This window comes from Anastrepha ludens, chromosome 3 (genome assembly GCF_028408465.1).
Source record: "Anastrepha ludens isolate Willacy chromosome 3, idAnaLude1.1, whole genome shotgun sequence".
In the NCBI taxonomy this organism is placed as follows: Eukaryota; Metazoa; Arthropoda; class Insecta; order Diptera; family Tephritidae; genus Anastrepha; species Anastrepha ludens.
In genome coordinates this window covers 51148720-51161828 of record NC_071499.1, presented here as the reverse complement: position 1 = coordinate 51161828, position 13109 = coordinate 51148720, and the positions used below count along the sequence as shown (strand labels likewise).

Genomic DNA, 13109 nt, shown 5'->3' with positions numbered 1-13109 from the left:
TCTCTGTCTCTTCAATCCCAAAATCATACCGAAATAAGTAGACGTCATTTCAAAGAAATAATTCATCTGAGTTTTCCCCGTCTCTTCAATGTCACTTCAATCCCGCAAGTTCAGTAAACATAACGTGATCGATCCCAAAATTATGTGTTCTTGCTCAAAAGCTGCTTTAACTTCTTTCTTAATTAAAAGTCATCTCGGAGGGATAGTTTGACTATGTTTTCTCTGTCTCTACAATCCAGAGGTGACACCAAGCACCCGCAAGTGCAGCAAACTTATCGCGATCGATCCCGGAATTATGTTTTCTTGCTCAAAAGCTTCTATAATATTTTTTTCTAACTAAATATCAAGCCCTTGTTCATCTAAGGTTTCTGTCTTTTCAATCTCGAAATTACCCTAAACATATCGGGACTGATCCCTACTTTTTTTATCCAAAAGTTCCCATAATCTCATCTTCTAAATAACTGTCATCTCAAAGAGATGAGAGAATATTTTATCTGCCACCTCAATCCCGAAAGTACACCGAACATATCGTGATCGGCCCCGAAATTATGTTTTCTTGCTCAAAAGCTGCCATAACTTCCTTTCTTAATTAAAGGTCACCTCTGAGATTTCTTTGTTATCTCATTGACTTTCGCAATAAAGTGCCATTTTCATTTCTAAATCCTATGGACTCCTGCTTTAAAAACATCAAAAGTGTATGCCGGTATATTTAGATCCAATCTTTAACTCAAAAATATCAATTATGTACCATATGGTTAGACGAATCCATTTTCTACTTTCTTTTATTTATATAACGAAGCGGTCCGATCTTTCACCTAATCGAATTTCTGGACATATTTTGATACTAAGTTAGTGCTAATGAGTGCAAAAAACTATCCGTAATCAAAGAAAAAGACTGGCACTGGTGACAATAGGAACTGAATTCAGAGATCAACTCAATTATCATTTATCAAGTGCCTTGTGAAATGAAGTGCGAGAAGGAAAGCAATTAGTTACCAGTTGCACAAGATATGTGCTGTGATTTCATCATTCTCCAGACAGAATCTGTACTCTGTCTCATTCTTAATGTGAATTTTTGAGTGATGGTAGTTTAATTAATAGCGACCTGTCAGAAAACCAACCTTTAACGCGCTGCTCGATTGTGTATCTTTCCATGGTTCGAATTGAGTCTGAAATTGAAAAATGTCAAATGAAATGCAGAAAAAGCTTAACGTTTAGGTGTGGTTCACCTTCAACATCGGCCATAGAAATTTAACCACTCTTTATTTTCCTGATGTCCACTTTACGGATGTTATGCAGTTCCCTATTGTAAGTAAAATGTCTTATAAGCCTTTCGGCTCGACGGAGTTCGTGTGTTGCTTCCCAATGGGTAATTCTTTGAATATCCCCTCACTATTCACCCTGCATTTAGCTTCTGCCTAGTTGATACCATAGTTCTGAACCGTAAATCTGTCACCCACCTGTCCCGCCCTAGCAAGTTCATCAGCAATTTCATTTCAGTGCTGCTTGACTGCACCCTTGTTGCTCTTCACATGATTTATTCTCGCACAGATTGTGTTTAAGTTACCCTAAATGTTCGCAGATTACTTTTAGGCCAAGAGACATTCGCTATATGGGGAAAATGCGCAAAACCCTTAGGAGGAAAATCAAAAAATTTGCAGATTTTTTCAGCAAATTGAAACCTGCACTTTAAAGTTAAAGTTGAAAGTGCTATAAAACTGCATACCAAGAATCTTTCTAAAAAATTTAATTAGAACGGGATGACCAGTTTGTAGAATTTTTCTAATTTCTGCATACAATTCAAAGTTGGATTTGTATGGCTTTTGTTAGGCAGTGAGCTATACTTTTCTAAAGAAATTATCAACATTCAAAAAAATTGTCAAAACTGAATTAATCAACCATCATTTGTCGCGGGTTGTGGATGAGTAAGGCGGGTAACTTACGGCTCGAATAGATATTTTTTGCTTATCCCTAAAAAAAGATCACCTTAAGTCTTAGGCTATCCGACAACAGAGCACTTCAGAGAGTGTCAAGTTCCATGTATTATGGAGGGTTACTCCACTCTTAGACTGTTTATGAAGTTTCGCACATAATTACATACAGGGTTTGATTGAAAAGTAATGGGCTTTCCCGCGCAGAGCGGCAGATGAGTTTAAAAAATGTTTCCTGCAGTGGAGGGACCGCTACCAGCGGTGTATTGACGCTCAAGGGTCCTATTTTGAAGAATATTAGTTGAATAAGCCAAAAGGTTTAATAAAACTGCTTAAAAAAAAAAATAAGGCTCATTACTTTTCAATCAAACCCAGTACTTATACAAGGCGAACTATTTGAACAGATCACCAACAGTCAGTTTGGTTGTTGATGCTATCCACATTTGTCGTGCGGTCATAGAAAAACACCGACTAAATTAACGAAAATCTGTTTGGAATTTTTATTGACCTTGAAAAGGCGGTCGACCGTGTGCCTAGAGATCTCATTTGAACGGTATTAAGAAAGCACCTGATCCTGGAAACCATCTTGAACACTTCATTGCCACTTACCATCAAGTAACTACCCAAATGAATTGTGCAAGGGGGTTGACCCAAAGCTTCAACGTTAATATAGGCGTATATCAAAGCTCAACTTTAAACCTCCTCTCTTCAATCTAGGGCATCCGCCCTTGAACCGAATGGGCAACGAGTAAGCCGCACAAAGACCAAATTAATCGAGTTCCATTTTCCCACAGCGAGTTGTAAGCGTCCAGCTCTTACAATAAATAATGCCACCCTCAAAATAGTCGATAGCTTTAAATACCAGGGCTCGCATGTCAGCGAAGATGGCACCTTTAAACGAAAAATTGCTCACCGATTTCAACGTGGATGACAAAGCTGGAGAGCAGCCTCCGGTATTCTGTGCGACAAGAAAATTCTACAAATATTGAAAGGAAAAATCTACGAAAGCATTATCCAGCCGGCAATGACAAATGCATCCAAGTGCTGGGTTGTACCACGCAAACTAGAGCTGAAACTGCAAGTGGTAGAAATGCGAATGCTGTGGTGAGCCAGCGGAGTTACATTGCTGGACAAGATTCAAAACACATTTATTCTTGGTAGTAATAAAGTTGCTCCAACCAGCGCTGAGCTCCAGGAAAACCGCCTACGCTGGTACGGTCATGTAATGACAATACCAGTGTTGCCGATGGAGGTAGCGAGAAGAGGGCCTGGCAGACCACCAAAACTCTGGAAAGACTTCATTGAAAACGTCATGTGATGCTGAAACGTCAGTGAAGAGACGACTCAGGACCGCGTGACCTGGAGATTTCGCACAAGGAGAGCCGACCCGAAATAGGATAGGGCTAGGTTAAAGAAGAGGAAGATAGATAGCTTATGATACTAGCAACAAATAAAGTGGAGAAGTAGGGAGCCAGACTCGGTTTTTAAACACTTTTTTTTCTTCTAACTAAAAGCAGTATCAGTAACTGACAAGCAATTCATAATAACTTCTTCGAAAGTGCACCAGTTTCGCCACACTCACCCATACGTACTATGATACTCGTACATACTCAGCCACTCACACATGAGCGCATGTTCTATGTATGTATGTAGGTATGTTAGTTTGCCATTCATAATTTCTAATTGCCTTAAACGTGAATTTAGCAGAAGATTTATTTTTATCTGCTGCCATTTTCACCTCATATCCTAATGTATGAAGCCATAAACAAGAGGCACAAACGGCTAACGCGCGCGAAGGCAATGAACGACGATTACGACAGCTTACAAATGAATCAAGTCGCGGAGTGAGAAGCCGTGTGCGGCAGTACAAGTATTTGTTGTGCGTGCGTGCCAAATATATCGCAATGTATTAATGTAAGTAATATTTTCTTTTGCCTTATTGATTAAAAACGAGAAGAAAAAAAAAAAACGAAAAAAACGAAAAATATTAAATAAATTACCTGACACTGCGTGTTGTGGCGTTTGCGCGATGAACTGAGCTGCAGGCTCCGCAATAGCAACAAATACTATTTTGTGAGTGTGTGTGTTTATAGAAATGTGTAAAATTATGAAGTCTCCAGCGCCCGGTGTATGTGCATACAAAAAACTATTAAAAAAATTACAAAAAAAAAATTAAAAAAAAGGCCATCTGCCTACTGTTGTGCGCACATTTAGAAAAATCGCAATTTACTGCGAGCCAAGTGAGGTGGTCAGGACACAGCAGCAATTGGCGCAACACCAGCTGCTGCAACTGCATTTGAGTTTCTCGCATTTGTTGTGCTACTATCTGCTTGTTTGAAGGCGCATGCGCACAGCAACTTTTAATTTGATGACGATTTTATGAGTTGAAATGGAAATTGCAACGCCTCCAGACACGCAATGCAGTCAACTTGAAGCGGCAGTGATGATTCTAGAGCGTGATGTGTGTACATGTATGCGGCATGTGCGTGTGTATGTGAGTGTGTAGGAAAATTGCAATCATTTCTGGGAATTGCGCGTGCAGCTGGTGGCAGCAATAGAAACCAAAAAAATAAAGAAAAAAAAAACATATTCGCATTGGCATTGCGCTGACACTGGCAACTTTCAATGATTTTGTATAATTTATTTTCAACTTTTTCTCGCTATTTTCCAGCTACTTTTATTGCACTTTTTTCTCGCTCTCTCCACTCATCACTCTCTCTCTCTCTCTTTTTTCCACCTCTCCACTTTTCGACGCATTATTTGGCTCAGTTTCTAATTGAATGGGAGTTGTGGCAGCAACTCTTTAAATTTATGTTTGCCAATTTGCCACAGCTCAGCCAACTGATGCGCTCGGCTTTATTCCTCTCGGTCATTTGTTTTTCATGCACCATGCAACATTTGTTCAGTGCTGTCCAAATACATTTTGGTATTCGTCGCTCGTTCCAACTACAACAACTAACATTTGTTTGTGCCGCTTAGTTGCGCGGTGTCAGTGGCCAGTGGCGTTCATTAGCTTTTGGGGGCGTCAACGTCTCGTTATTAACAGCGCGATCAATTAAGTGTTGCCATCTGCAATTGCTGCCACTATAGCGGAATGATTTGCTGCCACCAAATGCCAATGCCAACTAATGTTTCATACTCCATTTTCGCGTCGCGTCGCGCAATCAGGAAATTCGATTTTGCTAATAGTAACGTTAGAAATGTAATAACGCGTCGCCGCCACAGCCGCAACCGCCAATGCCGCCTCATCCAACTTAGCCGCTTGCGGTCACTCCCACTGAAAAGTGCATTTGTGCTTTTTGATCGCCACAAATCGCCGCCGGCAATTGGTAAAGGCGTAAACCCGAATCAAAATACTAGAACAGGATTGCAGTGCTGCATCGTGTTTGTTTGTTGCTTTTGAGGTGTACGTGTACACTGCCCGCTAAAGCTGTGACAACAATCATAATACGAGCGAGAATTTAGAGTCAAGCAATTGCTGGAGGCATCTTCAAATGCTTTCGGTGCTTTCGGCCGATTGGCTGGCCTAGCTGACTTGAATTTTTTTTTTTTGCTTTTGTCGACGGTGAGAAGGCGGAAATCGCTAGCAAGATTGGATTTTTAATAAATTGTAGAGCAAACTCGCACTGACAGCTGATCATAAAGCATTAAAGAAACTATTCTGTGTTCGTATTTTTTTTTATTTTTTATCGTCAATCAACAGTGAAGAGCAAGAAAGGAAGGATTAGCAGAGTTTATGGAATGGCGCATTGTAACTTTGCTCGAATATTTTCAAAGACGAAAGCTATGTAAAGACTCAGAGTATTCCCCTATTTGGTACTTTTCGGGCGTGCATTTCAGGTATACATAATTTCGTGGCTTTGTTTGCTAGCTGAGCAACCTTCAACATCGACAACTCGACCGTCTCCACAATTCGGCATTCATGAATTGACTGTTTGGCAGATTTTACCTGTAGGGGCGCTCGTGCTTGACATTTATTTGATGTCATTTTTAACAAATAAAAATAATTGCTTTTAATTTTTACATGATTTATTTAAAAAAAGAAAAAAAGGTCGATACACTCTTCAACGCCACCACTACCAAGTTGGAGGGTCTGAGTAGGCAGACAAAAAATGTGTTTTGTTTAAGGACCAAATTGAGTATCGAATGTAAGAACAGAATGAGGATTCCTACGATTTCGTTCTACTAATATGAACGTTGAAGAAACGGCATGTATGTACCAACTTTCATGTACGTGCCCAAAGAAAACACCTTGGGATAAAATCTACGGAATTCAAATCTACGCAGTTCTAGTAGACCAATGGGCGTAAATGTCGATAAAATCAAGGACATTGCGAAGCTAAGTTGACATATGAGCGCTTATTTCATTACCCAGGCACTGAAGATTAGACAAAAAAGCATTCTACTTATATTTATAATAATTTGCTTCAGGCTGCTATCAAGAAAAACTTCGTTGTGCGGGTGCATACGAATTCGCCATACGTAACATGAACCTGTACCAAATTGAGGGCTGTAGTGCTCTGTTGATTTATTTATTTTTTGCTGCGAATGGTAACTCGCGAAGAAAAATTGCTCACCTACGAGATGAATAGTCGAAAAAGGTTATGGTTAAATTGCGTTCAGTTGTTGCTAAGATCGAAAATTGCGGTTTAGCAGCTAAGAAGAGTTTACCGGGATTTTGAGGGGATTGCAAAAGACGCATCCCTTAATAGTAGCTGCGATTGCCCTAAATATTCAATTGGAATCTTTACTGTTAACATATAACAATATTGAAATAGTTGATCGGTTAGAAGCGACCAAAATATGAAGGCTTTGTGCCCCATCAAGAGCGAGCAAGACGGCACATATCTTCAATGATGCGCCAAATGCTTCCAGAGCTAGAATGGAAAGTTCTTTTGCAGCGGACGTATAAGTACACTGGCGAGCAAAAGTGATTTTTGTTTTAAATATCGGTTGTTTTTTAAGAGCTTTAGAACTTAAAAAGATAATAGAAAATTGCAATTTTGTTCGAAGGAATTTTTTTTTTACAATCTGGTAGATAATTTGATAGCATTAATATAATTTTTTTGAATACGTTGTCTGGCTTATGCCCGCCGCAGCTAGGAGTTACGTAGTCCATTTGATCAGTCCAAATTTTGGTTACTTTTTCCAATAAATCTGGCCGCATGTCGTCAATGGTGGCTTGAATTTTGCTACACATGATTGTTAAGCGCACTGTAAGGCACAAGTTGCGCCGCTTGTTAGAACCTAATGTCGTCCATGTTTAGCTGATTAACTTTTGGTAGCAAAAAAAACTCAGTAAGCATGGCTCGATTGAGCTCGCCATTCATCTGCAGCTCCTGCCTCATTCGTCCGCGAATGAAATAAGGACCGATGATGCCATCAGCGTTCTATGAACTTCGCGAACAGATCTATTTTTTTCAATATATCATAAATTTCTTCAATTCGGAAGCGTTGTATGGGCATTAAACGATTCATGATGACTTTGCCAAACCTTACTGAATAGAAATGTAAACAGCCATTCCCAGCTGCCAAACCATAGTTATCGGTAACAATATTTCTCGTGAACCTAAAAAAGACATCTGGTATTTGCAATGGTGTTCGTGTAAAATTTTTTTTCTATTTTTTTATTTTTATATTGTTCACGCTTTACATGAAGTCATACAAATCAAACTTTGAAGCTTTACACAAAATTCAGAGAATTTCAATAAATTTTCATCTAACTTTTAAGCTTTTTAAAATAAATTTTTATACAAATTTTCGGTATGCAGTAACATGGCTCGTGGAATTTTAATAAAATTAATGCGCATTTTCGTTCTCAAGAAACTCATTTTATATGGAATAAAGTGAAAAAGCCGTAAGCCGTAAGCAAAACAAAAATTATTAAAATTCAACACCATTTTTTAGCCGCTTGAGACTTGGATTAATTCTGTCAAAATTTCATCAGCCATGTTACTGCATACTCAAATTTACTATTGTAATTTACTAAAAATTTAAATTAAAAAGTTCAAAATTTATATGGAAATAAATTTTTTGTTTTTTGATTTTTTTTTTTTTTTGAAAGTTTGATTTACTAGGTTGTTCAATAAGTTTTGCGGTTCGATAAGAAAAACCAAATTTTATGGTTTGAAATACACTTTAATAATAGGTATAGTCTCTCTGAACATCAATACACTTGCTCCAAATAGATTCCAATTTATGAATTCCATCCCTGCAGTGAGAATCTGGAAGGGCTGCAAAATACGTTTCCGCAGCTGTTATGACCTCATCATTTGATGAAAAACGCTTTCCTCGCATGCATTTTTTTAAGTCTGGAAGCAGAGGGAAGTCGCTAGAGACCAAATCTGGGGGATCCGGCCGATGCTCCAACAATTTGAACTTTAATTCATAGATTTTAGCCTTTTTCAAAATGTTTTTTTTTTTGTTCTTCAGACTCTGTGCATTGTCCTGATGAAATTTTTTTTTTGCAAACTGGGTGTTATTTCAGGATTTTTTTCTTTCAGCTGGTCCAAAAGGTTAAATAATTTTCAGAATTTATTGTTTTATCTGTTTGCAAGTAATCCACAAACAAAATTTCTTTTGCATCCCAAACAACTGATGCTAACATCTTCTTGTTTCGGAGCCGTAGAACCAGGTTTATACTACTCTTTAGCCTCCTGTTTTGATTTAGGGTCATGGTGATATATGATATAGCGATTAATGAACGCTTTCATTATATCCTTCCGAAAACGCTCGAAATGTTGCTGAGAAAGACGCATTCGAATGCATTTTTGTTCTATTTTTAGCGAATGCGGCACAGATTCTGCTCATAGCTGCCTAAAACCCAACACTTATATTACACTGTCCAGTGAGGCTTCTACGAAATCTCCTTCAATCACTCGGTAATTTTCTCATACCATTTCCTGTATTTTTCCCACGATTTCTGGTGTTATTGCAATTTTTGGACGCCCTGACGTGAATCGTGTTCAGCACAACAAAAGAAAATTTGGCTAGTAGCAACGCCCTCTGTTATCGAACCGCAAAACTTATTGAATAACCTGGTATAAGATTTTGGTGAAACCATGAACAGTATTAAAAAAATAAAGAATAAAAATAAAAATTTAATTCGAAAATCTTTGTAAATATTAAAAAAAAATTACCAATCATCCAGTTTAGTCGCCTGTGAACATTCATTGCCTGATACCAAATGATTATCAGCTTTTGAAGTATTTGCAAAATTTCATTGACGATACGAAACCGATCGCAAAATAATCGGCGCCTGCACTTCTGTTAGGTCTTTGGGCCCAGCTCCTCCTCCAATTTGTGGCGTACATCTTCAGATTGTTCCACAAATGGAGGGACCTACAGTTTCAAACCGACTCTGAATGGCAGATATTTTTTATGAGAAGCTTTTTCATGGCAGAAACACACTCGGAGCTTTGCCATTGCCTGACGAGTGGCGGCCGCTATTAGAAAAAACTGTTTCTATCTTTTTGCTGTTTCATGCACGGAGATTCGAACCTATACATATAAGTTTTTATTCTACATAAATACGCTTTTTCACCCGGCACTAGCCAAGCCAGCTTAAACTTAAACCATGCCCATCTGACATACCCAGAAGTATTCACCAATATTCGATCTGATTCATTACACGTGGAGTTCTGCCGTTTCTTTCGTCGCTAAGTATTTTTTAGTTTTTTATTTGAAAATAAATAAAATCATATGACACTAAATAAATATTTATATCGCCAACCTCACCACGCAATCTCATAAATATCAAAATCGCAAATGCAATTGGCCCACTTTCGCTCACACAGTTTGTTGGCCAACCAACCAACCAACCAACCCACAACCAACCAGCCAGCCTGCCACGCTTCGGGACGCTCTTTTGGGGTAATTGAAATTTCCCTAATGTGCGCGCTGCGGTCACAACAACTGTCCCAAGGAAAATATATTTGTGTATGCACGTAAATACATGCACGCACATACACATACGGCGCAGCCACAAAAAATGCATTAGTAAATATGAGGGAATAAATTTCGAAATGCACATAACCATTTAGGCAATTGTTATTGTTGTTATTGTTATTACAATTGCGGCTGCGTTAAAATATTACTTTTCGTGTTGTTACTTTGCTGTGTTGTGATGCTTGTTATTGTTGTTGTGCTTATGTTTTTCAATTTCCCGCAAAGCGCAACAATTTCTTTTATTTACAACCTGAACAAATCGTTAGCGCCTGCGCACAAAAGCAACAACAAATCGCACAAAAAAGCAGTGTGCAGCTCCAACGCAATATATGAGTTGCAAAGTAACAACATTAGCAACAACAACAACAACAATACAAAAATCTCAGCAATGCAATTGAAACTAACGCACTGGCACATGGCCGTGGCAGAGGATGAGGGTGTGGGTGCTGCGGAGCGTGGTGGCATTGTGACCAATGTGGCATTAGTTTTGTGGGCCGCAAGTGCGCACGAAATATGCATCGCATATCATTGCCTACCCCTAGGCGTTGAAGCCGTTTGTTTTGTTGCGCAGCTGGCCGCCTGTCCGGCAACGATTGTTGCTGTAGCGTGTTTTAATTTGCGCGAATGCGTTGCGCGTGCGCACATAAAAATCGACGCAGCCAAGGGGATGTGAAGCGTATGAGTGTGAGCGAGGTGATTGAGGTGAGCGCGCAGAGGATAAGCGCGGAGTGCGGAAAAGTGGCTTACGAGCAACTGCAGTGCGAGACTTCGCGGAAGGAGTACAGAAAATATCCAAAAGTGTTTCTTTACAAAATCAAAAAAAAATTTGAAAAACTTAAAAAAATATGCGCTACGACCGCTAACGTTGTTCTTACCATGCATTAATATTTATGTGTATTTTGTTTTTTTTTTTTGTTTTTTCTTTCTGTACCCCAGCACTGCATAAACAAAAAACTAGTCCAACGCCAACACTTGCAATGCAATGCGATCAGCCAGCTCGCCGAAGTACTTGCTACAATTTGTTGCGCATTGTACAATTGTGCGATTGTGCGATTCGGCGCATGCGCGGCACGCTGTTAACGCCTTCGCCACTGCCCTGGCGGCCACAGGCGGCAACAACCATTTCTAAGCTCGCCGCATGTTGCACGCGCTGCACTACAACTGTCCACAAGTGTTTATTGTTGCTATATATGCGGCATATGGCAGATTCTTTTTCCTTTGCCATTCTTTTTCGCATATCATAAAATATCATCGAATATTTCACAAATAACACTCCTTAGTTTTCACCAAGCTGAGGCAACAAAAAGCGAAGAAATTTAAAGTTTACGGAAAAAGAAAAGTGTTGAAAGGCCTGGGGAAGTGAGTTCTCTGTGTTGCCGCCAAGGTGGGCTGCCTGCAACAAAGGCAAATTATGAGTACGTACTTACCACCATCGTCAGCAACAACAACAAATGCGATAACAGGCGAAGCTATTTGTATTTGTTGTGCCTAACAACTGCCTGCGAATATTGGACTTGAAACTCTTCCAGAAAAATTGCGTTAAAGGAAAAAATTTTAATATTTATGAAGCTTTTTTCTACATATAAAATCTGATCATTCGTGAAAATGGCAAAATTTTGTAATGGTTGGAAAATCTTCTTATGAAAATTAGCTAAGCGCTTGCTGGCAAATACATATCCCTATACAGATATACCCAAACTGAGTCCATGGTTTAATTTCATAAAGGTTGGTTAAATTTCAAGGGCCGATGTTGAATGTGAACCACACCTAAACGTCAAGCTTTTTTCTCCATTTCATTTGAAATTTCTCAATTTCAGACTAACTCAATTTGAACCATGGAAAGATACATAATCGAGCAACGCGTTAAGGTTATTCAGGCTTATTATGAAAACGGGTGTACAGCTCGTACTGCAGAAAATATTACTGCTGTTCGCGATAGTGTGGTTAAAGAGCCGTCCACCTCAACTCGTCGTCGTGCCCAACAATTGCACCTCTCACGCTCGTCGTTGATGAACATTATGCATAAAGACTTGCATTTACACGCTTCCAAGGTGCAATTGACTCAAGAACTAAAGCCTCTTGACCATTTCAAGCGTCGTCAATAATCATAATGGTGGCAGGAAATGGCAACAGTGAATGACCAATTTTCGAAGAAAATCATCTTCAATGATAAGGCACATTTTCACTTCAGTGGATTCGTCAATAAGCAGAATTGCCGCACTTGGGCGAATGATAATCCAAGAGTGATTGCCAGAAAACCAATGCACCCACAAAGAGTGACTGTTTGGTGCGGTTTATGGGCCGGCGGCATCATTGGGCCATATTTTTTCGAAAATGAGGCCGGTCAGGCAGTTACTGTGAATAGTGTTCGCTATCGTGGGATGATAACGAACTTTTTATGGCCCGAATTGGAAGATATGGATGTGGACGATATGTGGTTTCAACAGGACGGTGCCACTTGTCACACAGCTAACGAAACAATGGCTCTTTTGCGCGAAAAATTTGATGGCCGAATAATCTCACGTCGCGGCGATGTCAATTGGCCGCCAATATCATGTGATTTGACACTGTTGGACTTCTTTCTTTGGGGTTATTTGAAAGGAAAGGTGCACGTCGATAAGCCAGCAACAATTCAAGAGCTAAAGGATGAGATAATTCGTCACATTAATGGCATAGAACCTCAGTTATGCCTCAGCGTCATCGAAAATTTGGACCATCGGATGGAGGTGTGCCGCCGAGGCCGCGGAGGCCATTTGGCCAATATTTTGTTCCATACATAATTAAGCCATATCAATATTATCATAATAAAGAGAAATGACAATAATTTCCTAAAAACATTATATTTTATTCAAAATCAACACCGGCCCTTGAAACTTAACCACCCTTTACTTGTTTCAAATGCACCATTTGTATAGTTTTTCCCACGAAATCAAGAAAAATGAAATTTTGTAAAAATTTGAGAACTATGCACAATTAATATTTCATGATTAATAATTGCTGAAACCATCATTTAATACATTTTTCAAAACATTTTCATATAAATCATAGGGGAGAATAGGGAGTTGTGAGACATAGGGAGTTGTGAGACATTGTTACCGTTCGGCATTATTCATTTGTTTACATTCGATTTTAAGTGTCAACAAGTGTTCTCGATGCGATCTCACTTTTCAGCTAGCATTGGTCATATTTACACGCGTTCGACGCGTCTCTCCAGTTACTGTGTTTTGGAAT

At 39.2% G+C, this 13109-nt stretch overlaps 1 protein-coding gene across 1 annotated transcript in view; it reads left to right on the top strand.

Annotated features, from left to right (window-relative positions):
* Positions 1 to 13109, top strand: part of LOC128857932 (longitudinals lacking protein, isoforms A/B/D/L-like) — a 188880-nt gene that overhangs the window by 77471 nt on the left and 98300 nt on the right. The gene's annotated exons all lie outside the window — the stretch shown is intronic.